Genomic DNA, 13696 nt, shown 5'->3' with positions numbered 1-13696 from the left:
CATCCACCCAAAATGCAGCATACCTTTTGAGTTTTAGAGACACTCTGAAGCCAAGTCATTCAGGGTTGGAAGTTGGAGAAGGCAACATTACATGGGTGAGGAGCCTGACCTGAGTTTTCTAGAGATTAAGGCCAGGGGCCAGAGTATAAAGTTTCCAGGTCTAGAGTCAGCTAACAGAGCAGAGGACTAGCATGTGCCAGTGCTTTTAGTTTATTACAATGTTCTATCATCACAACAACTTAATGGATGTTGTAAACGTGTTTGTTCTGGTGCATACATTTGTGTGTGTGTGTGTGTGTGTGTGTGTGATTATTATTACTTCTCTTTGGCATTTAAGCCTCCAATTAGTGAAGTGACTGTTGGAATTAGAACCAAGAGCCCTGAAAATAAGCCCAGAACTTTCTTTATCTCCTCATTTTTTTTGTTGTTGTTGTTATTGTCTTTTTTTTTTAAAGATTTTATTTATTTGAGAGAGAGAAAGAGAGAGAGCATCAGGAAGAAGCAGAAGGAGAGGGAGAAGCAAGTTCCTCCACTGAGCAGGGAGCCTGACATGGGACTCATTCCCAGGACCCTGGGACCACAATCTGAGCCATAGGCAGATGCTTGACCAACTGAGCCACCCAGGTGCCCCTATATATCCTCACTGTTAAGACAAGTATGATTCAACTCTTAGTGATGAAGGAGATACTATCTGTTTAGCCTATGGCTTTTCAGTGCTCCACATTGTGGGCAGTTTGCCAGGCGGTCACACAATCTGTGTCCCACTGGTTCTCCCAATAGAATGTCAGCTCTGTACTTCTCCCATATCCCACTTTCTGTTTGATGTTATTTGTATGTGGAAGCCTTGTTTTCCCATGTTATTTATTGGCTATTGTTTTTATGACCCAGAGTTAAAGTCTGAAAGATGTAAGCATCTTATGGATTCAAAAACTCTCAAAACATAAAATGTGACCATTTTTTACTGTTTTGAGAAATATTCTCCATCCTCAGTAAAAATAGTCCTTAATTCTCTCAAGTCTGGAATTAATTGCTTCCAGTATGTATCTTTTATGACACTCACCTGTTTGTCTCATAGGCATTTCACAGGAGTTCTTGGAGAGCAAGGATTATTTTAGGGGCCACCTAAAACACAGTGGATACTCAAGAAATGCTGAAGGAATTAGCATAAAGACCTCTGTTTGTGACCATCTGCTGTTATGAATGAGTGCATAGGTAATTGATCATTGTAATCCATAGAATCAGAATGGCTTTGGTTAAAAATATGCAGATAATTAGCATGTTTGTATTACCAAGAGCTTCAGTGATAGTCTTGGGAAATGGAAGAGCTGGCAAAATTGACCTATGAACATTTTATGTACTATATGGCAGGACGGTTTACTAGAGCTTCCATCCATCTGACTGAAATCATCCTTACAGTAAAATGATGTTTGCTTGCAAGCCAGAGCACCAATCAGAACAAATGCGGCTCCTGCCCTAAGTCAGAGTTGAATGCTACAGCATAACAGGTGTGATCTATCTAGGCCACTGGTGAGCCTGATGACTGAAAAGATGGCATGGATGAAGGGCTGAGAGGAAAATTCTTTTGAGGAAATGCTGCATCAAAGATAAAGCAGTGCACACTGCCTTTTTCAAGTCCACAGCCATTGTACATATTTGGCTTACCTAAAGCCGAACTGCCCACGGAAGCTATAAACTTGGAGAAAAATGGTGCTGAATTGGATGTTTGAGGCTAAATATTTAAAGTGGTATAATTGCCTCTTTGTGTTTGTCTCAAGCCCTCCTCACTTAAATTTCTTATTATGGAAAATGAATTTGTTCTATAAGTTCTCTGAAGGTCACTGGTGATAACTCATTATACCCCTGCTCATGGTGCCTTCTTTTTATTTTATGGACTTGAAAAATATTTATCAATAAATGACAGAATTTTGTCATTTTTGTAGTCCTCTGAATACAAACTCCACATGATTCTTTTTTTTTAAAGATTTTATTTATTTATTCATGAGAGACAGAGAGAGAGAGAGAGACAGAGGCAGAGGGAGAAGCAGGCTCGACGTGGGACTCGACCCCGGGTCTCCAGGATCACGCCCTGGGCTGAAGGTGGCGCTAAACGGCTGAACCACCCGGGCTGCCCAAACTCCACATGATTCTTACAAGTCACTTTTATATCACAGACTGGGAATGGACAGCAGCTGTCTCAGTGAAGTAAAACAAGCTCTCTCCTGCCAAAAAGCTGCAATAAATAATGAAAATGGGGTGCAGGAATGACATTCACATTTGGCTTCATGGCGTACCTACTTACAGCACATGGATAACCAAGAATTAACCATGGAAGTAGGTACTCTACAGAGCTGCAAGTAATGATAGGTACCAATTCCCATCCTCCAGGCAAAATGGTTATATTAAAATTCATATTCTCTTTATGAAAGCTTCATTTATTTTAATAATACCAAGATCTTAGAAAATACAGAAGCTGGCCAAATAGTGAAATTTTAACAGAAAAGGTATGCAGTCTGCAGTCTCAGTGTATAGCAATGCAAGGAAGAGGTGTATTTATAGAAAAAAATGATAATTCAACTCTGAAGATTCTAGAGAGAAGGTGGGTCATTCTGGTCTCCTGAGTTCATTAATACTAATGAGCAATCTGGTTAAAACTTACATATGAAATCTCAAAAGCATTGCCTGTCTACAAATTTCATTTCCTAGATCTTTATCCCTCTTGAGTGCTTTCTGGAGAACATCCAGGGTGCTGTCTAGAGAAAAATAGATTACTTATATTGGAAGGGAAGCATTAAAGCAACCCACAAGTTGGGAGGAAGAGGGTCTGGTCTCTCTAAATGTGCTCTTGAGTAATCCCGTCTGGATTTAGCCTTGTCAGTGATTCACCTCACCCCTTAATCCCACTATTCTTTCAAACCCCTGTTGCCTTCTAAAGCAGTGGACTATGCTTATTTGCACTTTCTGCCCATCCACTCCTTCCTGTCTGGCTTCTGCATTCATCTGTATGACATAATGCCTTGAATATGCCCAGAGTGTGATGAAGTCCCAAGAAACTGGTTAGGAACTAAAATGATAGTTGTGATATTGAATTTTATTTGTCAACTCAGCTGGGCTGTGGTCCCCTATTATTTTGTCAAACATTATTCTGCATGTGTTCTGTGGGGATGTTTTTAAATGAGATTTACATTTAAATCAGCGGACTTTGAGTAAACAAATTGCCCTACATCATAACGTGAGTGAACCTCATCCAGTCATTTGAGGGCCTGGATGGAACAAAAATGCTGACCTCCCCCAAGCAAGAAGGAATATTTCAGTAGGCTTCCTTCAGACTTCAACTGTAACGTCAGCTCTTCCCTAGATCTTTACCCTGCAGATTTTGGACTTGCCAACCTCCATAATCACATGAGATAATTCCTTAAAATAAATCTATCATTCTTCTATGTATCTACACATGCACACACATACTATTGGTTCTGTTTTTCTGAAGAACATTGAGTGATACAATAGTGCATAGAATGCTTTCGGAGGGAGACAGAGGGTGGGCATAGCAGTTACAAAAGCATTTTTAAAAAGTGTATGACATAGATTAGATGGCTGCAGATTATGAACTATTTAGGTCGGGCTGGGTTTAACTGCACTGCTCTCTCTCCTACTTGGGAAAGCTTTTTCAGACTGAAATTAGACTGATGTTATTATAAGCATACATTAGTTCACATAAGTTTTGCCTGCCAGAAACAAAATTCTTAAACTGCTTTAAACAATAAGCACATTTATGATATCACAGGACAGCAGGAGTAGGGCAGGCCGTTAGTTTACCAATGCCCAGGCTCTGCAGATACCTTGCCTCTGCCTTCCTCAGATTGGCTGCATTATGGTTGAAGTTGTTATAGCTGTCATGTCCAGATATGGAAGTGTCCAGGAGAAAAAGAATGATTCTCTCTTCTTGAGTGCATTTCTCAGGAGTTGGGAAAACTTCCCCAAAAGTCTCCATCATGCAGTCTCAGTAGCCAGAATTGGATCAGATGTACATTCCTAAAACCTGGCAAGGGGAATGCCATGACTGGATTAGACAAACCAGAACCTCCTCCTGGGCTGCATGCAAATGGGGTTAGCTTCTTCTGGAGCCTGTTGTTTGGTTACATGAGGCAAAGCAGGGTCCTGTCAGGCAGCCAGAAGGAGGGAAACAGATGTTGGGCAGGTAGCCAACAAAGTCCACCAATGGAGTCACCTGGACCTTGACTGGCCCTTTTCTTTTCATACAAATAGATGTTGTCTTGGTACTCTGCCAAAGAAAAATTAGTTTCTTTAAAAAAAATCAAACTACATTGATCAAATTGTTTTTAACTTATTTCAGTTACTGGGGCATGAGGATGAATTATATTATACAGCATGTGACACTATACTTGAAAATCTTCAGTGTCTCTGCTCTCACATCTCTTCCTCTTCCCCCGTTTCTGTGTCCTTCCTTTTACCCAGACCTCATGAGGCTTCTTTCCCCTTTTATATTTGAGGAATTAAACTCACACTCACATGTGAGGAAAGGTCTGCCTACTACTGTTGATTTGAGGACCTGGATGCCCAGTCTCCACCATCAGATTTATCAGAATATTCACTTACTCACCCAATTGCTGAGAAAATAAGTTGTCTTTACGTTATTACATACAGAAAAGTCTTTAACACTCTTCATTTTCTTTGAAAGTGTAAATCTTTTGTAGAGTTGGTGTTTTAACTAACATTAGTAAAAGGATACTTGTGATTGATCTCCCGAGTGATTGGAATGGATCAGAGTGCTAAGACTGTGTAGTGGAGGAATTTTAATTGATAATAATCGATAACCACAGCCCTGACCTTTCTCCTGAGCTTGACTCTCATATATAGTGCTCGTCTCTGCCAGACAGTGAAGGAACCTCACTCTGTTCAGAATGAATCTTCCATTGCACACTTGTCTCTCCTGTTTCCTAGTGCTATTAACAGCACCATCATCCTGCCAAACACTCGTTTTAAATTTCTTTCTCCCCTGCTCTTCAGATTAATGTAGCATTTCCCGAAACTGGTCTGGGAGTATTGGATCCCTTGAAGAAAGTGGTACAAACAACAACATTAAAACATTGAGAAACAGACTCATAAATACAGAGAATAAACTGGTGATTGCCAGAAGGGAGGAGGGTAGAGGGATGGGCAAAGTGGAGGAAGAGGACTAAGAGGTACAAAATCCCATTATAAAATAAGTCACGAGGGGTGTGTGGGTGGTGCAGTCAGTTAAGCATGTGACTCTTGATTTCAGCTCAGGTCATGATGTCAGGGTCATGACTTTGAGCCCCACTTGGGGCTCTGTGCACAGAGCAGAATCTGCTTGAGATCCTCCCTCTCCCTCTGCCCCTTCCCCCCTTGTGTTCACACACATTCTCTCTAAATGAATGAGTAAATAAATAAAATCTTTAATAAGTAAATAAGTCACAAGATGAAAAGTACAGCATAGGGTATGTAGTCAATAACATATAATAATACCATATGGTGACACATGGTGACTACACTTACCCTGGTGAATAAACATTGAGTAATGTATAGAATTGTCAAATCAATATGTTGTGCACCTGGAACTAATATAATATTGTAGGTCAGTTATACTTCAATAATAATAAGATAAGGAAAATAAGTTAAGCAAGAAAGTGTTCTGTACTCAAATGTCTTTGGGGAATGTGGTATATACCATATCCTTACTTTAGTGCATTATGATGCACATTCAGATATTAAAGACCCTGCCAAATTCTGTAGAACAGAAGGAAGTTAAGCCCTGTTTAATCTGGCATTTCCCAGACTTATTTCATCACAGAATCATTTTTGCAGGGAGTATCTCTTCATATATTGTGGGATATTACTATTTTACAGAAAAAAGAAAAGAAAACATTGATCTAAGTAATTTTTAAATAAAAATGAGGGACAAAGTTAATATTTATTTAGTACTTAGTAAGTACCATATACTTCATGTAGGTAAAGCAGATTTTTTATTATATCCCAATGCTAATAATAAGGGAAAAAAGCCCAAGTACTTCTTTTAGTGAACAAACTTAGCCAGAAATCCAACTTCATAATGAAATAAAGTATAGATGTACCTTAAATGTTATGGTAATTTGTATGTACATGTTTTACATTTTCCCCCTCATTTTAAAAAATATACTGATTTATTTGAGAGAGAGAGAGGATGAGAAGGGGGAGGGATAGAGGGAGAAGCAGAGCAGGGAGCCTTACCTGGGGCTTCATCCCAGGACCCTGGGACCATGACCTGAGCCGAAGGCAGCTGCTTAACCAGCTGAGCCACCCAGGTGCCCCTCCCTCATTTTTCTAAACAAAGGGTGATGGCTAATTCCTTTGTTGGTTCATAATCCTCCCAGGAGCTTCCCTGGTGTAATCTGAAGCTGGCCTGGAAAAAAGCAGAGGGCCAAGAGGGCAGGGTGAGACCAAAGAGGCAGGCCACTCCAGTTTGGTAGATGACAGTTTTATTAACAGCAAATGGAACTTGAATACAAGCTTGTCTTGGATGGCAGCAATGGATCTCCACACCCACCCTCCAAATCTTAAACATTTATAAAGAGACCCTATCTGGGCTCAGTTACATATACCATGCAGGTATTCTCAACACCATATCACCATCTCAAGGCGATGGAGCAGCCTTTGGGAGTGGGAAAGGCAAGCAGAACCCACATTCCAAGGGCAGGAGAGGGATTGAGAAGCCTCTGAGTGCCTGAGTCCAGTTTATGGGTCAATCAGCAGCCATCTTTTTGATACATTCCCCAAAGTCCTGCTTTATAGTCTCAAAACTATTTATGCCACATTTCACCCATTTTCACTAAATACCAATAGAACGTGTGGTCTGTGGCTTCAATAATCACCTTAAAAAGGTGGAATTGAGGTTATAATTCTTTTATTCTATATTATACCACTAGACTAAGGACTTAATGTGTCTTTTTACCTTAATGCACTGAATTCATATAGGTGCCTAATAAGTGTTCATTTATGAGAATGTAAGATTCTATAGATTCTTAGCCTACCCTCAAGAACTATCAGAAAAGAATTTGCATTTTAATTAATAAACTTAAGTTTATATAAATGAGTAGAATCCCCAATAGGAAAATAGATCGAAAGTGATAATCTAAAGCAAATTTGGCAATATTTGGGAGAGGAGAAATTCGATTTGTAAATGGGGAGAGATAAAGAATGAATTAAAGGTAGAGTATTTTTCAATATTGTATGTTTTACTGCATTTAACTCACATTTTTATTAAAAAATTATACAAACTCCCAGTAGATTGAATTCAGGTATTATACTGATAAGATAGATATAATACTGGCAAAGAGTTGTTGGGCTTTGTTGTTGTTGTTAATGAGACCCAAGAGTTGTCCAGAGAAAAGCCCTGAGTTATGATTTAAAAAAAAACAAACTGTACAGTGTACTTAGTGGCTTTTTAAAAGTTGAGGTACATCAAGCAAAGAAATATTTTGAAAATACTCAGGCAAATACAGGAATCAGAAAATGCTTTTCTTCTGTTCAAGCTAGCTGAAGAAAAGAACATAGGAAAATCATAAAATGAAGAGCATTTCTTTTCAGGATGCCTTTTTCTCATAAGCAGTTTAAAGTCCAGTGGAGTGTGCTAAAAGCTCTTTCATAATAGGGGGAAATAGAAAAAGAAGCTCTTGGCATTTCTGATTTTATTGAATAACTGCAAAACAGTGGCTTTGAAAGAGAAGAAAAAGCTCAAGGAAATGGGTAGTTGAGTGTCATGATAAGACGATAAAAAAAAAAAACAGATGAAGTGGGTATGGAGGCAAATGTAATGCCTCTCACTTCAGAGAAATCAGGCAGAGAAAATTATCTGAAGAGATTGCCAAACAGATGGCATGTTAAAGAATCTTGGATCTCTCTGAAGATAGGTTTGCCTCAATTGAAGTCCTGGAGTAATGGAATGAGGTTTTTTGAGGAGAGGATAAGTGGATTGTCTTAGCTTTCAAATGCAGCTAGTGCAAGGAGCAAGTGATGATTATTCATGGAAAAATATTATCAATGATGAAAATCTTAAGCATTTCTAAACTTTTAGGACTAAAGAGTAGAAAATGTACATTTGCAAAAAAATAGAAAATATACATTTGCTACTTAGCTTGAGGTGACATTTGTGTGGCACTAGGACTCCTTGACTGATACAAGAGAAGTCTGGAGCATTTTGAAGTTCCAGAAAGTAAGAAAGTATTAAACACACACACACACACACACACACAAATACATGCAATGATAAAGATATGTCAAAAGGAGATAGGAATCAACTGAAAGAACTCCAAATGGTCATAACTGGAACATAATTTAAAAGCAACACAAGAAATAAAATTATATTGGATTATAAACCAAAGTATTAAATAAATAAATAAGAATAGAGAAATCTGGGGCAGCCCGAGTGGCTCAGTGGTTTAGCGCCGCCTTCAGCCCAGGGCCTGATTCTGGAGTCCCAGGATCGAGTCCCACATCAGGCTCCCTCCATGGAGCCTGCTTCTCCCTCTGCCTGCGTCTCTGCCTCTCTCTCTCTCTCTCTCTCTCTCTGTGTATCTCTCATGAATAAATAAATAAAATCTTAAAAAAAAAAAAAAGAATAGAGAAATCTCCCTCACAGGAGAATACCAAACAATTTATGTAGATGTTCTACCCTTTGAGGTCATGAGCATAACTTCCAATTTGTTAAGTGTGGGCTTTGCAGTGACTTTCTTCCAAATTATATCATATGGAAATGGGGAAATATGAATAATTGTAGTGGAGAATCATGATAAACATTACCTCAGCCAGACCAGTGTCACCATCAGCAGTGATAAGTGATGTTGATAGTATGTATGCTCAATTGATGTGATGAAAATGGTACTTGATCTTTGTGGTCTTCCTCTAAAACCCCATAACTCCAGTCTAACTATGAGAAAAGCATCAGATAAATCCCCAATGAAGGACATTCTACAAAATATCTGACCAGTATTCATCAAAACTTTCAAGGTCATCACAAATAAGGAAAGCCTGGGAAACGGAGAACTAAAGACAAATGATTACTAAATGTTTGTAACATCCTGCATGGGATCATGGAACAGGAAAAAAAAAAAAGGACATTAGGTTAAACTCCAAAGAGATTTGAATAAAGTATGGACTTTAGTTAACAAGAATGTATCCACATTGTTTAATTGTGGCAAATGTACTATACTAATGCTAATAATAGGGAAAACTGAGTGAGTTATATATGAAAACTCTTTGTACTATGTTCATAATTTTTCTGTAAATCTAAAACTATTCTAAAATGAAATTTTCATTTTAACATTTAAAAAAGTATTTTTGATGAATACTGGCACCTGAATATATGTTGGCTAAGAAATTGTTAATGGGATGTGATATTTGATATTTGATAGCCAAGCCTTGTGATGTTAAACTTGTTTTTTCCCTAAATTCATTTGCTTGGATTAGATACCTTATTTTTAAATGGTCAAAATATTTCTTTACCAACTCAACAAAACTAGTTCCAAGGATGCCTGAGAGGTTCAGTTGGTTGAGTGTCCAACTTTTGATTTCACCTCAGTTTCTGATCTCATGGTTGTGGGATTGAGCCCTGAGTTGGGCTCCATTCTTTTGACAGGGTATCTGCTTGAGATTTTCCCTCTCCCTCTGCCCCTCCCCCACCATTGCTCTCTCACCCCCTCTCTCTCTCTAAAATAAATAAATAAAACTTTAAAAACTAGTTCCAAAAAGGTCTGGTAGACGAAAGAAAGAAAGAAAGAAAGAAAGAAAGAAAGAAAGAAAGAAAGAAAGAAAGAAAGAAAGAAAGAAGAAAGAAAAGTAGTTGGGTCCACTGATACAAAAAAGTACTGCATAATTTTATTCATAAAAAATTCAAAATACATGAGGCATCTGGGTGGCTCAGTCAGTTAAGTGCCCGGCTCTTGGTTTTGGCTCAGATCATAATCTCAGGGTGAGAGATTATGCCCCATCGGGCTCCACACTCAGTGCAGAGTCTGATAAAGATTCCCTCCCTCTCTTTTTGCCCCTCCCTCCACTCACACTCTATCTCTCTTTCAAATAAATAAAAACTTTAAAACAAACAAAAAAAGTTTAAAATATATAATTAGGGGAAAATTGATCTAGAATGTTAGAAACTGATTATCGTGGGGGTATGACTATAAGGGACATGAGGACTACTTCCAGGAGCAGATGTTCCTTTTCTTGAGTAGGTAGTAGTACAATATTTATATTGTGAAAATTCATTGGGTTATAAGTTTTGTATATTTATTTTCAATATGTATATTTCAATAAAAATGTTTGTTAAAGAAAACAGTTAATCTTGAGAAGTTTGCCAACTTGTTTTTGACATCTATTTAAATAGAACTGTAAATAATTTCTATTCAGAAACTCTTCTTTCAAAGTGGAAGACCTAATAGTGCTGTTGTTGTTAGAAATTTATGTTGTCCACTTACTTATTCACTCATTCTACATATATTTCTTAAACACCTAGGACCGTCTTGACTCTAAAACCATAGATTATATGGGAAGTAGACCTAAAAACAAACAGTAATATGATAATTGCAATAATGCATATGTGTACAAGTGTAATGGGATTCTAGAGATGTTCTTTTGTGTATCAGAGGAAGTCAGAGGTGGCTTGGCAATATGGAGGGACATGTGAATTGGTACATGATGAAAGAGTACACATTTGCCTAAAAGGAAGTAGGTGTCATTTCATGAAACAAAATGAGATAAGGAGAGAATTTTAAGTGGACATAATGCTGGGGAAAGGTCACGGAGGCAGGATGAATTTTGGAAAATTTCTACAGTTTGGGAGAATGGCAGGAAGTGGCAGCAACTGGGTGTTAATGATTGAATGTTTGTATCCTCCTAAAATTCATAAGTTGAAGTCCTCACCCCCAAGTGGTAGTGATACTAGGAGGTGTGGCCTTTGGGAGGTGATTAGATTTAAATGAGGGAATGACAATGGGGTCCTTCTGATGCAATTAGGACCCCATGAAGAAGAGACCAAAGAGCTGGCTTTCTCTCTCCACTGTGTGAAGATCATAATAAAATGGCTGCTTGTAAGCCAGGAACAGTGCTCTCACCAGACACTGAATCTTGATTCTGGATTTCCAGTTTCCAGAACTGTGAGAAATAAATGTTTATTGTTTAAGCCACCCAGTCCGTGATATTTTGTTATAGTAGCCGGAACTAAGACACTGAAGCAATAGAAGAAAACAGGAGTCAGATCATAAAAGGCCATGTATGTCATGCAGAAGAAAAGATTTTATCCAGGAGGTGATGAACTTTAAATGGTGAGTAATATGATAAGAAATAAAATTAGAAGGATAACTCAAAGGCAGTGTTAAGGAATACTTGGAGGGCAATAGCTAGAAGCAGAAGGGCCAGTAAAGATGTCACCACAAGAGAGATGATGTCTGTGTGGAGAGCTGCGGACAGAAAAGTTGAAAATTTAGAGTTGGCAGGTCTTAGTGATTAATTAGATGGGGAGGAGGACATGTAGGAGTCCAAGGTGACATCAGTGGTGCCATTAATGAAGATAGAGAACATTAAAGGGAAAGTGAGAATGTGGAGAAAAATGACTTCTGTCTGGGATATGTTGAACTTGGGACACCCAGGTACAGACATTTAACAGGTGGTTGGATATAATGGGAATGGGGCCCAGAAGAATAGTTTGGAGTTAAGAGGATTTTCTACGGTGAATATATAATTAGTAATTGAAACTAGGGGAAGTCCAAGTTCACTTACAAAGATTAAGTAAATCATCCCAGATAATAATGAGTAGCTAGGAATTGGGCTGTTAGAGAGTCTCTGAAGTGCTCCACCTGGCATGGGTCTGAACTCAAGAAGGAAAGTGTAGTCAGGTGTAGGTGTGTGGAGTGGCTAGGAGACTGGAAGTCTTATGAAGTGAAATTGTGAGATTTGGAGTAGTGACAGAATGAGAATATGGGAAGGATATGAGCTTGTGGTGAGAGAGCACAGCACTGGAGTTAAAACTTTTCAGGCTGAGATAGTTCTAAGGTATGAATAGAATATAAGTTCCATGAGGGCAGGAGCATTTCACCTCTGTATCCCCAGTAGTCAGGGAAGAATATGGGTTGTGATGGGTGCTCAGTAAATGTTTGTTGAACAGATGAGGGGGGGTTACTGAAGTAGAATTGGATGAGATCAAGGAAGTCTGTTGAAATTCTTAGAAAATTTGAATAGATGTCTGATTTGTGTTTAATTAAGAGTTCATGTCTTATACATTCCTTTGTAGCAAGCAAATTAATAGTTATAGTTGGGAGGTTTCTATTTTCTGGGATATGATCATAATCAGAAAAGATCTTTATTGTTTCCTGCTTTAGAGAAAATGAATTTCTATAATGTATAAATGTCTATATTATATTCAAGTCAACACATTCTATTTTGAGGATTTCATCAGACTACCAGTTAGAAATGTTTGATACTGAATAGGTAATACCACCTATGTAGTCTAATTAAATGTTTAACTTTGAATACATTAAGCTATTAATTCTCTTATTTTATAGGAAGTACAAAGACTAGAAGAGCAAGCTAAATGTCATAATGAGGAAATAACCAGACTAATCTAGAAGATAGGACACTGTAGGACTATTGGCCCAATTTATTCAACATGTCAGGAAGACTTAAAACAAATGAAAAAAAAAAAAAAAGAGGAGACTCTGTCAGATTGATTTGAGTCATGATGTCAGGGTTGTCAGACTGAGCCCTGTATTGGGCTCCATGCTCAGCATGGAATCTACTTGGGACTCTCTCTTCCTCGCCCTCTGTGCCTCCTCCCAGCACTCACATGCTCTCTTTCTCAAATAAATAAATCTTTTTTTTTTTTTTTTAAAGGCAAGAAATAACAAGTGTTGATAAAGATGTGGAGAAGAGAACCTTCTGTACTATAGGTGGGGATGTAAATTTGTGCAGCCACTATGGAAAACAGCATGGAGGTTCCAAAAAAAAAAAAAAAAAAAAAGCTACCATATTTTCCAGCATCCCACTTCTGGGTATTTATATATATATATAAAAAATGAAATCACTATCTCAGAGATATCTGCACCCCCATGTTAATTCCAAAATTATTTATAATAGCCAAGATGTGGAAACAACCTAAGTGCCTGTCAATGGATGAATGCATCCAGAGAATATGGTATGTATATATGCAACAGAATATTATTCAGCCATAAAAAGGAAATCCTACCATTTGTGATAACATGAATAGACCTTGAGGACATTATGTTAAGTGAAATAAGCCCTCACATTTATATGTGAGATCATTTTTAAAAAGATGAAATCATAGAAACAGTAGAATGATGGTTGCCAGGAGCTGAGGGGTGTGGGATATAGGGAAGTGTTGTTAAAGGATACAAATTTCTAGTTATAAGATGAGTAATTTCCAGGGAGCTAGTATACAGCATGGTGACTATAGTTAACAGTACTATTGTATTTTTGAAAGTTGTGAAAAACGTAAATCTTAAAACTTGTCATCACAAGAAAAAAAATGTAACTGTGTCAGATGATGGATGTTAACTAAATTAATGAGGTAACCATTTTTGCAGTATGTGTGTATATCAAATCCTTATGTTGTATATTGAAATTAATAGTGTTATATGTCAATTATATCTTGATAAAAAAGAAAATGACTTTTCCC

The 13696-nt window shown here is 37.8% G+C and overlaps 1 long non-coding RNA gene across 2 annotated transcripts; it reads right to left on the bottom strand.

Annotated features, from left to right (window-relative positions):
* Positions 1-2009: 2009 nt before the first annotated feature.
* LOC106559459 lies at positions 2010-6308 on the bottom strand. 2 transcript variants are annotated; one of them, XR_005354198.1, is made up of 4 exons: positions 6247-6308; positions 4846-5069; positions 3837-4279; positions 2010-2230 (listed from the first exon to the last, which is right to left on the bottom strand). It is a non-coding gene; the product is annotated as an uncharacterized LOC106559459 (long non-coding RNA). The 2 variants fall into 2 exon arrangements; XR_005354197.1 differs by lacking the exon at positions 2010-2230 and having other exon boundaries at positions 3750-4279.
* Between the last annotated feature and the right edge of the window lie 7388 nt (positions 6309-13696).

Source organism: Canis lupus, chromosome 1, assembly GCF_011100685.1.
Source record: "Canis lupus familiaris isolate Mischka breed German Shepherd chromosome 1, alternate assembly UU_Cfam_GSD_1.0, whole genome shotgun sequence".
Taxonomy (NCBI): domain Eukaryota; kingdom Metazoa; phylum Chordata; class Mammalia; order Carnivora; family Canidae; genus Canis; species Canis lupus.
This window is presented reverse-complemented; position numbering and strand designations above follow the sequence as displayed.